The 14,145-nt window shown below is 37.4% G+C and overlaps 1 protein-coding gene across 1 annotated transcript in view; it reads left to right on the forward strand.

Annotated features, from left to right (window-relative positions):
- Positions 1 to 14,145, forward strand: part of TLX3 (T cell leukemia homeobox 3) — a 39,214-nt gene that overhangs the window by 5,155 nt on the left and 19,914 nt on the right. The window lies entirely within an intron of this gene.

Consider the following 14,145-nt stretch of genomic DNA (forward strand, 5'->3'; position numbering starts at 1 on the left):
AATACCTCAACCATATATTTCTTATTCCACAAATCCCCAGCTAGCAATTTCTTATTCCAGTGACAGTTTATAGTGTCAGCCATTCCGTTGTCTTTACAGTGCAACAAGCTGGGCTAGGAGACACCAGGAAGAATAAACATGGTAGGCTTTATTAAAAACGTAACAAACCAAGGATTTTGCATTTTTGAAATATTAAGAAGCATAATTTATCATGGAAGTACGTATTCACCGGACTAACTGCACGAGTGGTTAGATTACGGTAACATCTCTTTTTATTGTTGTTTAGGATGTAGGATGTTTTAAACTGCATAGTGCCGACAGTTTAGTGTGTACTGTATACGGTATACATCGGAAGAAAATTAAGAATGTCTATACTGAAAATTAAAAAGCATAAGCGATGCATGATTTGTTTGATTTATGGTTGTATCTATACATTAATGCAGCTTCCAAATAATTTTATATTGCTTTTCTTCATTTTTCTATAATACAGAAATTAAAATAACAGATACGTTTAAATAATAAAGGAGAAGGCAAAATGGGTGATTATAGCTCTCAGCCACTTAGCAAAAGAAATCTGGACAAAGCCTAAAGTAATGGGGGGCAAAGGCCCCCCAAATAGAGACAAATTTTAAACAGAGCTCTTATAAACTTATAACGTAGCTAGAGTAACAGGTTTTGTGTTAGCATGCATTTTCTAAAGGATATAAAGTCTAAAACTCAAATGTCTGTTACTATATAGTGACTTCATTCCTCAGTGATGTGCCAGGAAATCACAAATTTTAGGAGGACTAGACCAAAAATATGAGACAAAAAATCTGGACATTCTGCGAAAATCTGGGTAGTTGAGTGATCGTGGTCAGGGGGAAAACGCAAAACACACATTTACTGATAGAACATTCATTAACAAGTCTGGAACTTACTTATCAGGTACATAAACACTATTTCAGAACACTATGTCATTTGTTTTTGAGGATGCCTTAATCCCAGTACTGTATTTTCCATCTGAGGTTTTTATTAACAAATTACACAACGCAGTCATCTGCAATGGAGGCATTAAATTTGATATCTTTCTGCACTTCGGTGATTTTTTCAATGAGCCGTATCTTGCATGGAAATTGATGCGTTGACCAGCTGACATCAAACAGTTTAACAAGAAAATTGGCACCATAATCTAAAATACATATTAGTTGCATTTTGAGGAAGCATTGTTTATATAAGTGAGCTATGAGCTTCCCACACGCCTGCCCCATTATTTATGTGTGCTTAACATGGGACTCCTATAAAATGTTGTATGGCTGCCAATACTTCAACAATAATCTACATGTACTGTCTGCTTCATTGTACTGCAACAGCCTGTTGTGATGTCGTTTTCTTTTCCCCTTTTCACTTTTATTTTCTGACACATTATTAAGACCCTTGTGTCAAAGTGTCACAGGTTCAAAGTTTTGCCTTGCATGTAAGTTTCTTATCAGCAGGCAAAATCAATACTTTATATGTTAATCAGTACACATGACGCTGACTGAAAGCTTATTGTAAACGGAATACTTTCGATAACATAAATGACTACCTTGTTTATTGCTGTTTTGAAATCTCAGTGAAATAGGATTGTGTAAAATTAAGCGAAAATGTCAATTTTTGGTCATGTGGTGGGAGGCTGTTAAAACTTACGATATGTAACGCACACAGACGGCGGTTATAATTGCTAACACTTTACAAAGAAGTAACAGGAGTCAAACAATTTATTATCGAGATTAAGCATGAATCAGAATTACTGCAACTGTGGAACAAAACGGGGACTACAGTGTAGTATTTACTCACGGCATAGAAAAATGAGGATATATCAAGCCAATGTAACTTGTACGCAAGCTCAGGCAACGTACGATCATAAAAAATAATTTAATTGTATCGGTCACAGAGCGGGTGTCTTGATCAATATATATATGTACTTTCTAGACCCCTACACCTTTATTTGGGGCTTAATGATTTCTGGTTTCTCAAAGCTGTGTATATGTATGTATGTGTATGTGCTTGTGTGATGACTTAATTCACTTATTTATCTGCTTGCCAGCATGCACAATACATCACCACTGGCACAGGCAATGCATGAATAAATACCTGCTTTATTTTTTGGCGGCAATATTATTAATTTTATTACAATAGTTCATGCTCAAGGGTACAGAGCGGGTAAACATTTCTGTCATACGACCAACAACCCTTATTTACGTAATACAGATATCCCGATTATTTTCTTGCATTGTTTTACAATTCCAGGATTTTTCAGAGCAGAAACACGTCAGCCTTCCTTCTTTTATCGCTGGCATCCACCGTTATTTTGAAATAATTTGCATTAAAGATTTCTACTTGAAATGAGCGAGAGAAAGAGGGACGTGCCAGTAAACTGATACCCTTTCAGACCTCCATGTTTCACATTTTAAGCAAATACATAGCAGGTGTTATCTGTTTCACTTTTTATGTTTTCTACACTAGATGCGTCTTTCTTCTGTGATGTACAACATAAAAAACTGCAAGTTTTATTTCTGATCCATTTGGGGCTTGTGTGAGGAATACTAAGGGGGCAGGATACAGGCATTTAAGGCACTGACATGTATCACCTGAGTTTGATGAATTCCTGCCCCTCTCTCAGCGAGGTCACTTAGCTGTGTTTTCCATAAAATCCATATAAACCCCTAAAGGAGATGCATAAGTGACCACTATTGCCTAAAGGCCGCACCTGTTTCGCTGTTCGAAAGACTTTCTGTGTATGTATGTATTTATATATATATATATATATATATATATATATATATATACACACACACACACACACACATTTATCTTGTAGTCCACCATCTATCTGTGTGTGTGTGTATGTATATATATATATATATATATATATATATATATACACACACACATTTATCTTGTGGTCCACCATCTATCTGTGTGTGTGCGTGTGTGTGTGTGTGTGTGTGTGTGTATATATATATATATATATATATATATATATATATATATATATATATATATATATATAGTAACATAGTTGTATAAATTAAATGTATTTTAAGTTTTATGGATCATATGGCTCACGGCTGTAAATGTCAGATCGTTGGTGGTAAAGAATACTGTTTAAACTGCGCTGTTTAAATGGCTTAACTATTGAATGGATATTTATGGTGTACTGACTGACTTTTGATACATTTTGACTTCTGCAAATGACTGGAATGTGGAGGTTAATAGCGTATTAGAGAAATTAATTCACCCAGTTAAAATAATACACAAAATAATAGTTTGACTGCGCATTCGTCTCATCTACAGCTATAAAGTTAATGAAAAAAACTGTTTTGGTCTGCACCCCCCATTCACACAGACTATGGGAAGGTGTGATAACCAAACTATCACATTTTGCTTAGTAAACTCAAGATAAAGCGTGGAATGTGGAAGTTATTAGCGTATTACATAAATTAAGTAAAATTACCCAGTTAAAAATAATATAAAAAATAATAGTTTGATCCGCTTGCTCATCTCATATACAGTTACAAAGTTAATGAAAAAAGCCTACACGCTCCCACTATGGAAAGACAAGATTACCTAATTATCATGTCTTGCTTAGTAAACAAAAGATTAAGTATGAATAGAAGCGGACACGTCACCATTTTTTGCTGAAAATATCGTATACTAGTTGTGCAGTTAGGTTCATAGGTAAGCACTAGGCACGCTGGCCTTGCGGGCCAATTTAAGCCTGGTCACTTTCCCAAAGGTGAAACTGAAACCCTGTACCTTGTGTTTGTGAGGTAAATACCAAAACCATTATGCCAACCCAGCCCAACTCCCTATATTATGTATAGTTACATGCCGCATAACCTCTCAACTGTACAGATGCCCAGATTTTGCCTCGTATGCTTTGGTCCGTTTTTCATAAAATTGTGGTTTTCTGGCAAATTAGTGGCAAATTATTAAAAAATGAAGTTAGAGAATAATGATGGACACTTGAGTTTCAGACTTCATACACTTCAGAAAATTCATGCCAATGCACAACCTGTTATTATTAACTTCGTAAGTTTTAAGAGCAATATTTTAAAAAATGTCCCTATTTTTTGGGCCTTTTCCCCGCTTTTATTTATGGCTTTGTCCAGATTTCTTGCTATAAGAGGTTGAGAGGTATGTAACATGGTTTCGCATCGGGTGAATTTTGTCTGTTCCAATGTAGTACTAAACAGACAAAGTAAAAGGCCTGCGTTACCTTTCTGAACTGTAAAATATGTCACTTCCCTTAGATGTGTTTGTTTTGGGGAACTTGTGACAACCATTGAATAGGCTGTTTCAGATAATATATATATTGCGATTTTTGTTTTATCTGATACACAAGTTAGATAAATCAAATGACTCAAACCACAGTCCATGCAGTGATGGTAAATGGAGATCTCTTTGATATCTTTATAGAAATGTAAATGTTTTACTAACATCCACAATCAAGCTTTAATAAGAGCAAATGTTTTTATTTGTTACACCCGAATTCTGATTCAGATGACTCCAATTTTTCACTTGAGAGAGTGAAAGGAGACCTGTAATTTGTTTTGCAGTAAACCATAACCAAGGAAACAGGTAGCGCAGTTAGTGGCAGAATCTAACATTCCACCTTTTTGTATTTTCCAGGGCTTTAGCCGGGAAAAACAAGTAACCGATTCTGTCCACCTAATTACCAAAACAAATAAACACTAGTATAAGTGTGAATGCCAGCATACACAGAAGGTTAACTGATTACAGAATTTGGCTTGTGTTTTTTCGTTAAGCTACTCCCATCGGTAATGTAAGCTCCAAGGGTTATATAGGGGATAATGACATGTTCGGGACTGGGCAGAGAAATGAACGGGCTGAGTTCAAATAATTAATGTGAAGGAAGCACACACCTCTCAAATGTCCAGTTTCTGCAGAATATCCAGATTTTTCCTCATATTTTTTTCTTTAGCCTCATACATTTTTTTTGCTAACAAATAATTGATGATTGAAATCACTAAATAATGGCAAACATTTGCCTTTCACATTTTGCATCCTTCAGAAAATTCACTCTAATGCAAAACCTGTTATTCTATCAACTTTCTTCGTTTGTAAGAGCAATATTTAAAATCTGTCCCCGACTATGAGTTTTCATACTCCATTATTTTGGCTTTATCCATGTTTCTTGTACTAAGATGTTGAGAAGGGCACCATTTCATTTTCTGCAGCCTTTCGATAGTATTTTTATGGACAACGATAAAAAGGTACTAATGCAATCCTTATGAAATCCAAATGGATGTAAACTTTACTTATTTACTTACTGAACTTTGTTAACTTGGTAGGTGGACTGTTCCACGAACCCCTTTCATCTACGACCCGGGCCAACTGGCATATGACAGTAGCGCTTTATATAGTACATAAACAATTGCAATGTACGATAGCGGTTTCGATATATAGTCCTGTAATGTCTCAGCACTCACATCTTATCTTTTACAGAATACATAAACGACTCTGCAGCAAATAAAGTATACAGCATAAGGGAAGCAAATATACTGGGAACGCCGGAAAATGCAGGAGCCTGCAGAAATAAAGGCCTATTAAATGCAACGCCAGTTTCTTTGGATACACGTTTATTTACAGTAAAACATTTCGTCCTTTTGTGAAGTTTTTGTCTTAACTTTTTGATGAATTCTGCTTTGCGTTTTGGAACTGCACTTTCTTTAGAAGGTAAAATGTCTTAAAGATTTTATATCGCGTACTTAAACTGGCGATTTCAAACTCAATTGTTGATGCAATTTGTAGACTTACAGAAAGCGTTAAATCTTTCCTCAAACATGTTTTATTAAAAAGGGAATCATGTTCAAAAAATAAACAAAGGGACACAATAAATATGAAATATACCGCAGTATATAAAAAGGTAGCAGATCAACACATTAACATGACAATTCACTTGGTGAACTTCAACCTACAGCAATTCAACAAAGGGGCTTCAGGGCAAACCCCCACGCCTTTACAGGGACCCGCACACTGCACTCATTTATTCATCCTTTATTCTTATAGGTTCATAGGTAGGTACTAGGCTACTGGCCCTAGGACTTATATAAGCCTAGCCAAACGGTACCCTGGCTTTTGCAACCCAAGAAAATAATTTTCATGTGCCCCTGTCGAGCAGAGCCACAGAAGTGATCTAGGGGTGAATTTCCTATCTCCCATCCAATCATCAAGATTTTTCTTGAAGAGTGCTAATGAGGAGCTAGGTAGTTTGTTCCAGAGTATGGGAAGTCTCTGGGACAGGAATCTATCCCTCCAGCATGGTCTGTTTATTGTGGTGATAAGGTTTAGGTCCCTAGAGCATGTAGCTCGGATGGAGTGGGATTTCTTTAAGTGGAGCATGTCCAACAGCTCTGGGTTTGACATAGCTTTGTATGTTAGGCAGAGATCACCTCTGAGTAGACGATATGCGACGGAGTAAAGCTGGAGTTTTTTTTAGACGGTCTGCGTAGGGCATCTGTTTGAGGCCGGTAATCCTCTTTGTGAGGTATTTCTGCAGCCTTTCCAGTTGTTGTAGATGTCTTGTGAGGTACATACCAAAAGGTGCATTGTACTCTATAATGGGTCTAATGAGTGATGAGTAGAGGGGAACAATGACCTCTTTTTTCCTGGATGAGAAACCTTTTGTGATGAGGTGTGCCATGTAGAAGGATTTCCTGACTACTGTGGCAATCTGATTATCAAAGGAGAGACTATTGTCCACCTGTGTTCCAAGGTCTCTTATCACACTTTCAATGTTAAGTAGACTACTGCATATGTGGTAGTTCATGGGTACAGAGTTTTTACCAAAAGGGATGACAATGCACTTTTTGGCATTGAGCTTGAGGCCATGGCTTTGACACCAGGCATCTGTCTCAGTGAGGCCCTTTTGTAGGATGTCCACATCGTTAGGAGTTTTGATTATGGCTCCTAGTTTGCAGTCATCTGCGAACTTTGTTAGCCAAAGACCTTCTGTGTTAGCCTGTACTTCAGAGAAGTAGATACCAAATAGGAGAGGACCTAGGACTGAACCCTGTGGCACTCCACTTGTCACTGGTCTGAAGTTGGATTTAGGGTCTGCTACTTTCACAGTGTGGGTACTGTCAGTGAGCCAGGTGGCAACACATCTTGTGACATATGGATTTATACCTAGTTTAGTGAGTTTATCTATAATTCCAGAGTGGGGGATAGTGTCGAAAGCCTTGGCGAGATCTAGATAGGCTGTGTGAATGACCTTACCCTCATCTACGGCTTTGGTGACCGCTTCAAAGAAGTCTATCAGGTTTAGAAGACATGATCTGCCTTTTACAAACCCGAACTGGGTAGGGTCCAGAGTTTGGAGATTACCAATGTCATTGTTTATACGTTCCATGATGATACATTCCATAGCCTTGCAGACCAGGCTCGTCAGGCTAATGGGGCGGTATTTCCCAGGGTCCGTGGTGGCTCCCCCTTTGTGGAGTGGGATAAGTGTTGCTGTGTGCCATTCAGTGAGCACAAAGCCTGAGGTGAGGCTATGATTGAACATGGTATTTAGGTGGTGTGCCAGTTCATTCTGTAGTTCATGCAGAACGCAGCCTGGGATGTTGTCAGGTCCCATGGATGCTGTGTTCTTGGCTTTGGAGAGTGTGTTTTTTACCTGTGCAGCCATGATTACAGTAACTTTGCATTCTTCCGGTATAGAGATGGGCCTTTAGGGGGTGAGAGAGGGATAAAGTTAGCACTGAACCTGTCTGCCAGGATGTTGGCAATATCAGTTGGTTCTGTATATTTAGTGCCATTGTGCTGTAACTCAGAGCAGATCTGAGTGTTGCCATTGAGATTCTTGACATAGTGATAGAATGCTTGTAGTTGTCTTTAGAATCAGTGGCAATTTTGTTTTCATAACTAGCTTTGGAGGATTTTATGAGGGATCTCAGCTTCTTACTGAGGCTGACCAGAGAGTTCCTCCAGTCATGGAATTTTACTCTTTTTTTGCAACAGTTTCTTTCTTCTGTTGTAGAGTTTGTTTATGGCAGGGGACTGTCAGATTGGCTTCCTTTTTTGGAGGATAGCATCTTGTTTCTGTTAGGGATTGCACATTGTATAAGTGCTTATAAAGTGCATTTGTATAGGATTCAGCAGCCGTACCTCTATTGTCCATCAGCATGGGTGTTATGAAGTTTGCCACTTCTGTCTTAAGAAGTGTGAAGTTGACTTTGGAGAAATTTTTTACGGTGGTTTCCCTAATGGGGAGTGGGGGTGGGATGTGGATGTCTAGGGTGATTAGCTTGTGGTTGGCTCTGACCAATGAGGAATTGACCTCTGGTGTGGAACACCAGTTGCCCATAATGGTAATGACCAGGTCTAGGATATTGCTGCCCCTGGTAGGGGTGTGGATAAGTTGATCCAAGGCATTGGAATTTATGAATTCCAGAAAACGTTGAGCACAAGAGTTGGTACATGAGTAGTTTTCCCAGTTAATGGTGAGGTAGTTGAAATCGCCCATTATTAGGGTGTTAGGTTGTACCCTAATATTTTCCAGTGTATCAAGAAATGAGGAGTGGGAATCCTGGGACATGGTGGGGGCTCTGTAGCAAGCTACAATTTGGATTGCGGTCTTGCCCAGGGTTAGTTGCACTTGGATAATCTCGGATGCATTATAGCCTGGAGGTGTGGATCTTCTTAAAATACTATAGCTATCTCACCTTTCCCTTTCATATACGTTTTGAACCTCACACAAACTCTACTCATCTTTGTTTCACTCCATTTCTTCTTTATCCCTCTAATCTTCTTTGCCATCTCATATTCTGTATCACAATATATTCTGCATGATTGCATCCATGGTTTCATCTTTATTTTGTGCTTTCAGCTACTTCCCATTTGACCAGTCCTATTATGAACATTCAACATAACATGTAGGCCAACATTTCAAACCTCTGAGCTGACCATCATTTTCAGGGATGTCCCTGATTTTGACAGAAATTTTAGCTCTGTCCCTCTTAATCCCTCGTAAAACTGTTGACTTTTGGATAAAAGGTGGTGAATTACACTTAATAATGACAATTATTAAAATTATAGACTTCTTTTACTTCAGAAAATGAATATTCACTTTCTATCAATATTTCAAGTTAATAGTATTAATATTTTAAAAGTGTCCCTGATTATTTCTGGATTTGTTCCTGGTTGTTGAGATTTGTCCCCCATTTTTTCCCCTTTCACATAGAAAAAAAAAGAATCTTCCACTCACAATGCAACAAACTTTCACATACTTCTGACCACTGATGGGTCACTTCCAAACTCAATCCACCTCCACACAAACACATACTTCAGTTTTGTAGACAATCAACCTGCTTTTGCTCAGTTGTTAGACTGGCAGTTTTGTTAAGACTTGCTGAGTTCATTGAATCATGTTCAGACAACATATGACTTGGCTAGACTGCCTTATTTTCATTTCTTATAGCAGCTCGCCATAATGTTTTTTTAATGGTGGCCAAGGCACAAATGGACAGTGTTTAAAATCATAAAATGATGTACTTTGGTTAAGTGGTAAAAATGGAGGAGAACATTTTTTGCAAAAAAAAAAAAAAACAGCTAAATATCTATAATGATAAATACAGCCACCATAAAGAACTCTGTTGCTGTGCACATAACCTAAATGTTGGTTTATGTTGTCAAAAGCAGAAAAGGGGCTTTTTACATTTTCACATAGCAAGTTAGAGCGTCTTCTGTGTGGAGACATGCGTGAATGGGCGCACCTTCGTTGAAGGTTGTGCGCCAGAGCTGGCAACTTGGCACGTAAAAATCTACTGCCAATCATTAGTGGACCGGAGTTCTGCTGTGGCAACCCCTAACTGGGAAAAGCCGAAAGATACAACAACATAGCAAGTTAGGGGTCTACAACTGCAAAAACATGGCATTCTTCATAAGCACCCATCCATGTGCAATCCTGATTCTCAGTTGCAATCCCATTGGTGGAGGACACCAGCCATCTGACTTACTAACAAAGTGAGTTACCATGAGAGGGCTTGCAAAGGCCAGTGAGACACCATAGCACAAGAGAAGATTTTGACTTGTCTCACAGCCCCCCCCCATCAGCTTGTTGGCGTCCCAGGTATTGGCCACAGAATGCAATGAAGAGTGGCTTAGGAGCATCACTGTTATGGGCATTAAGGCAGGGATTCCTCCCAAACTCACCCATATGCCAAAGTGAGCTGTCATTCTAAGCAACCTGCATTTCACCAGCACATCATTCCTGTATCTCCCCCAGTAGAGGTGAGAAAGCAAGGAACTGTCATTTCTTTCTCTCTCCCATGTCACTAATTAAATGTGTGTTGCCTGGGTCACAGTCAGGGGTTTGTTCCTCTGTGCCAACAGAACTAGAGAAACATATTTTGATGGAAGAAAATGGACCACACAACCCACCTTGTCTGTTTAAGCTGCAGGTCCTACTTATTTAATATCTTATTTGAGACCTTCCACGAGACCCTCCACAATCCTCCTAGGGATTATCTTTTGACCCACACATTCTAGAATTCAGTCACTGTGTGCCCTTTTTTACCTTTCTAAGAAGTCTGATCAAAATTCACACCACTTTCTTGTGAAATAATATTTCCTAGTATTTCACAGAACCCTAAGTAAACATAAACATATATATATATATATATATATATATATATATATATATATATATACTTCCTTAGAATTCACAATATTTAAGTAATGTAACCTAAATCAGTGTTTACCATTTATATTTAATTGTACTGCATTGTTTAGACTCATTGTATGCATGTATGTATGCATGTATGTATGTAGAACCTGTCATATTGTAAGACCACAAAATGTTGTTATGATTGATTGTGTTGTGTTTTTTTTTCTACTGGGGCTTTTCTCCATAGACACTAAATAATGTCTATAAGCAGTCTCTGTCTGCCTCTGTAGTTAGTTATAATGCTTATCTAGTGCCGATTTCTGTTTCTATATCGAAAGTTGTATTTTTTATCTCATGTTAAATTTTGTTTTTGTATCGGAAGTTGCATTTTTATCTATTTTCAGTTTTTTGCTTCTGTATAGATGATCACATTGTTGTCATATTATTCCAACTATTTGTTTTTCTGTACTGAATGTGGAGCTTTTCTCCCCGGGCCACCGCTGTAAATGGACACGTGTCCAGTTGGACTATCCCGGTATACAAATGTAAAATAAATAAAAATAAATAAAAATAGGCTTACACTAAAATGAGTTATGCCCAGTCAAAATTTCCCAGCTAGCAAATTAAACTAAACTAAATAAATACTACACAGTATGCTAGATATAAATTTATCTAGTTTCTGTTCTAGATGTAAATTTATCTAGTTTCTGTGCTAGATGTAAATTTATCTAGTTTCTGTGCTAGATGTAAATTTATCTAGTTTCTGTAAAGTGTAATAATAACATCTTATTTTCTACAGGTGTTTTTTTTCCTCCTTTGTATTCAAGTATTCCGCTAGTTTTACTTGCTATGTTCTAAATCTATTTGATTACCTTTAGTTCATTTGTTATGACCTTCTTAGCTCCTTCTTGGTGCCAGTTCCCTTTCAACATCAATGTATCAAATTAATTTGAGATACACACTTTCACCTGAACTAGGAGTTCCTGAATCAGACAAATTCAACCACAATATTTCAGAAATGGTACTCTAGTGTTTTGAAGTCTAAAAATAAATAAATAAATGCAGATGCACAACTTCTGTCTACAACAAAGTATTTTCCAGTTTTCTGTTTTTTTTTTCAAGTGAAAGCTTAGAAGTATGTAGTGGTCATAATCAGTAGTAAGCACTACTTTTATATGGTGGTGGTGCGGGTGAGGGTTTTCTGTTTACATAAAACTTTTTTTGGGGGGGAGGCTAGCTGTCCTACAGTTTCTTGTTATTACTGTATATATTCATTTTGAAATGCTCACAGATTGTTACCAGACTCATTTTATCTGCCATATTTTAAGCAATTTGTTCAGTCTTGCTATGCCTGTTAGTGTTTCTGCTGCTGTCTTATTTTGTAATTTACACATTAACGTCATTATTTCTGGAATTCTTTGTATTTAAACTATACATGTTTCTATCTATCCGTTCATCCATCTATCTATCTATCTATCTATCTATCTATCTATCTATCTATCTATCTATCTATCTCTCTCTCTCTCTCTCCCTTTATCTGTCTACCTACCTATTATTTTCTTTGCCTCCCACCACTACAGAAAGTTAAATGTATGATGGAGATGCATATTGCCGAAAACTGCGCTATATTCAATGTAGATAAATTTAATGGCAGGATTGTAGAACAAAGGGCTGGGTCAGGATCTTGTTGTTATGCAGCTATTTCCATAATAAAGGCATGTATAATTAACTGATGATAATACAAGAAGTAATGAAAGTAGCAGGTGTTTATGCACAAATCTATTTTTTTTTAATTTACTAACTGATGTTAAGGGCTATTTGAGGTTTATGGATATTTATTATAGCGTATTCCATGCATTAAGTAAAATAGTAATATTGTTTTTGTCCTTCTGTTTAAGAACAGGCCTGCCTTCCTCCATTTTATTAAAATCAGAAAAACACAAACACTGATGAGGTGTTTACAAACACACACACACACACACACACACACACACACACACACACACACACACACACACACACACACACACACACACACACAAATACATGTGTGTGCATGTATGTGTATGTCTATATATATATAATTGCATTTGTTTACAAAGAAATTCCAACTGACATGGAACCCCTTTCAGCAGAGGCTTAGGAAGAAAAGCTCCAGAGTTACAGTAAAACAAAAAACAGAATCATAAAAACAGAAACATAAAGTAATACATGAAACAGAATTTATAAAACAAGTGCATAAATCTGTGTCACTCATTGATGATAACTTGTACATTTTGATTATATTTACCTACTGAGCAAAAAAGAATGTAGAGGGGGAAGTAAAGAATATAAAGGTGAAACTTGTTTCTAAAGAAGGCTAGTAACATTGTAAGAATGAGTGTAAGAGAATGCATTTAAAGTGAGTATAGTTTATTCCAGTAGAATTAGAGTTAATGGCTACATGAATAGTTACTGGATTTGATTATTTACAGAATATTATTATTATTATCAATTTATTTTAACTACGGTGGTGGTGCTACGGTAGCGTTGTCGCTTCACAGTAAGACGTTGTCCTGTTCGATTCTCAGCTAGAGCGTCTTCTGTGTGGAGACATGCGTGAATGGGCGTACCTTCATTGAAGGTTGTGCATCAGAGCTGGCAACTCGGCACATAAAAATCTACTGCCAGTCATTAGTGGACCGGAGTTCCGCTGTGGCGACCCCTAACCGGGAAAAGCCAAAAGACACAACATTATCAATTTATTTACAAAGGAGATTCTTTTCATTATCACATCAGGATTACCTATTGCCAGGACAGGTAACTCTATCTATCTATCTATCTATCTATCTATCTATCTATCTATCTATCTATCTATCAATCTATCTATCTATCTATCTATCTAGCTATCTATCTATCTATCTATCTGTAACGTGTATCACAGGTACCTGAGTTTGTGAAAAAATAGCAGCAAATGCAACACGCTTAAAATGTTTTTATATGGGTGATCCCCCTTGCACGTCCATATGGGGTAAGGATCCCATCACCCAAACTTTATTATTCTTAGTCCAGGACTATCAAATCTCAAGAGAAAGAATGATCATTGAATTCTGTCTTGCCTTGTCTCGAGGAAATTGCAAAATTGGATGGCCTGCTAAGTAGGCCTGTAAGCAACTGTATCTCACTCATATGTGTGTTGGTGAAAGGCAAGATATAAACTGATAAACTTAAACTTTTATGCTTCAGCAACAGACTGTTCTCAACACACACACACATACACACACACACACACACACACACACACACACACACACACACACACACACACACACGCACGTGCACAGTATTTATCATTTTTATTTAATTGTTAACTAGGTAAATCATTTGGTGCTTAATCATATTTATTTGTCAGCTAGATAAACCCACTAAATCCACTAGATATTAGTGTCTCTCTTCATGGGCAACCAGAGAGCACCGTTAAATGGCTTGCTCAGGGTCACACAGTAAGC

The sequence above is a fragment of the Protopterus annectens genome, chromosome 4.part0, assembly GCF_019279795.1.
Source record: "Protopterus annectens isolate FY-2018-M chromosome 4.part0, PAN1.0, whole genome shotgun sequence".
Lineage (NCBI taxonomy): Eukaryota > Metazoa > Chordata > Ceratodontiformes > Protopteridae > Protopterus > Protopterus annectens.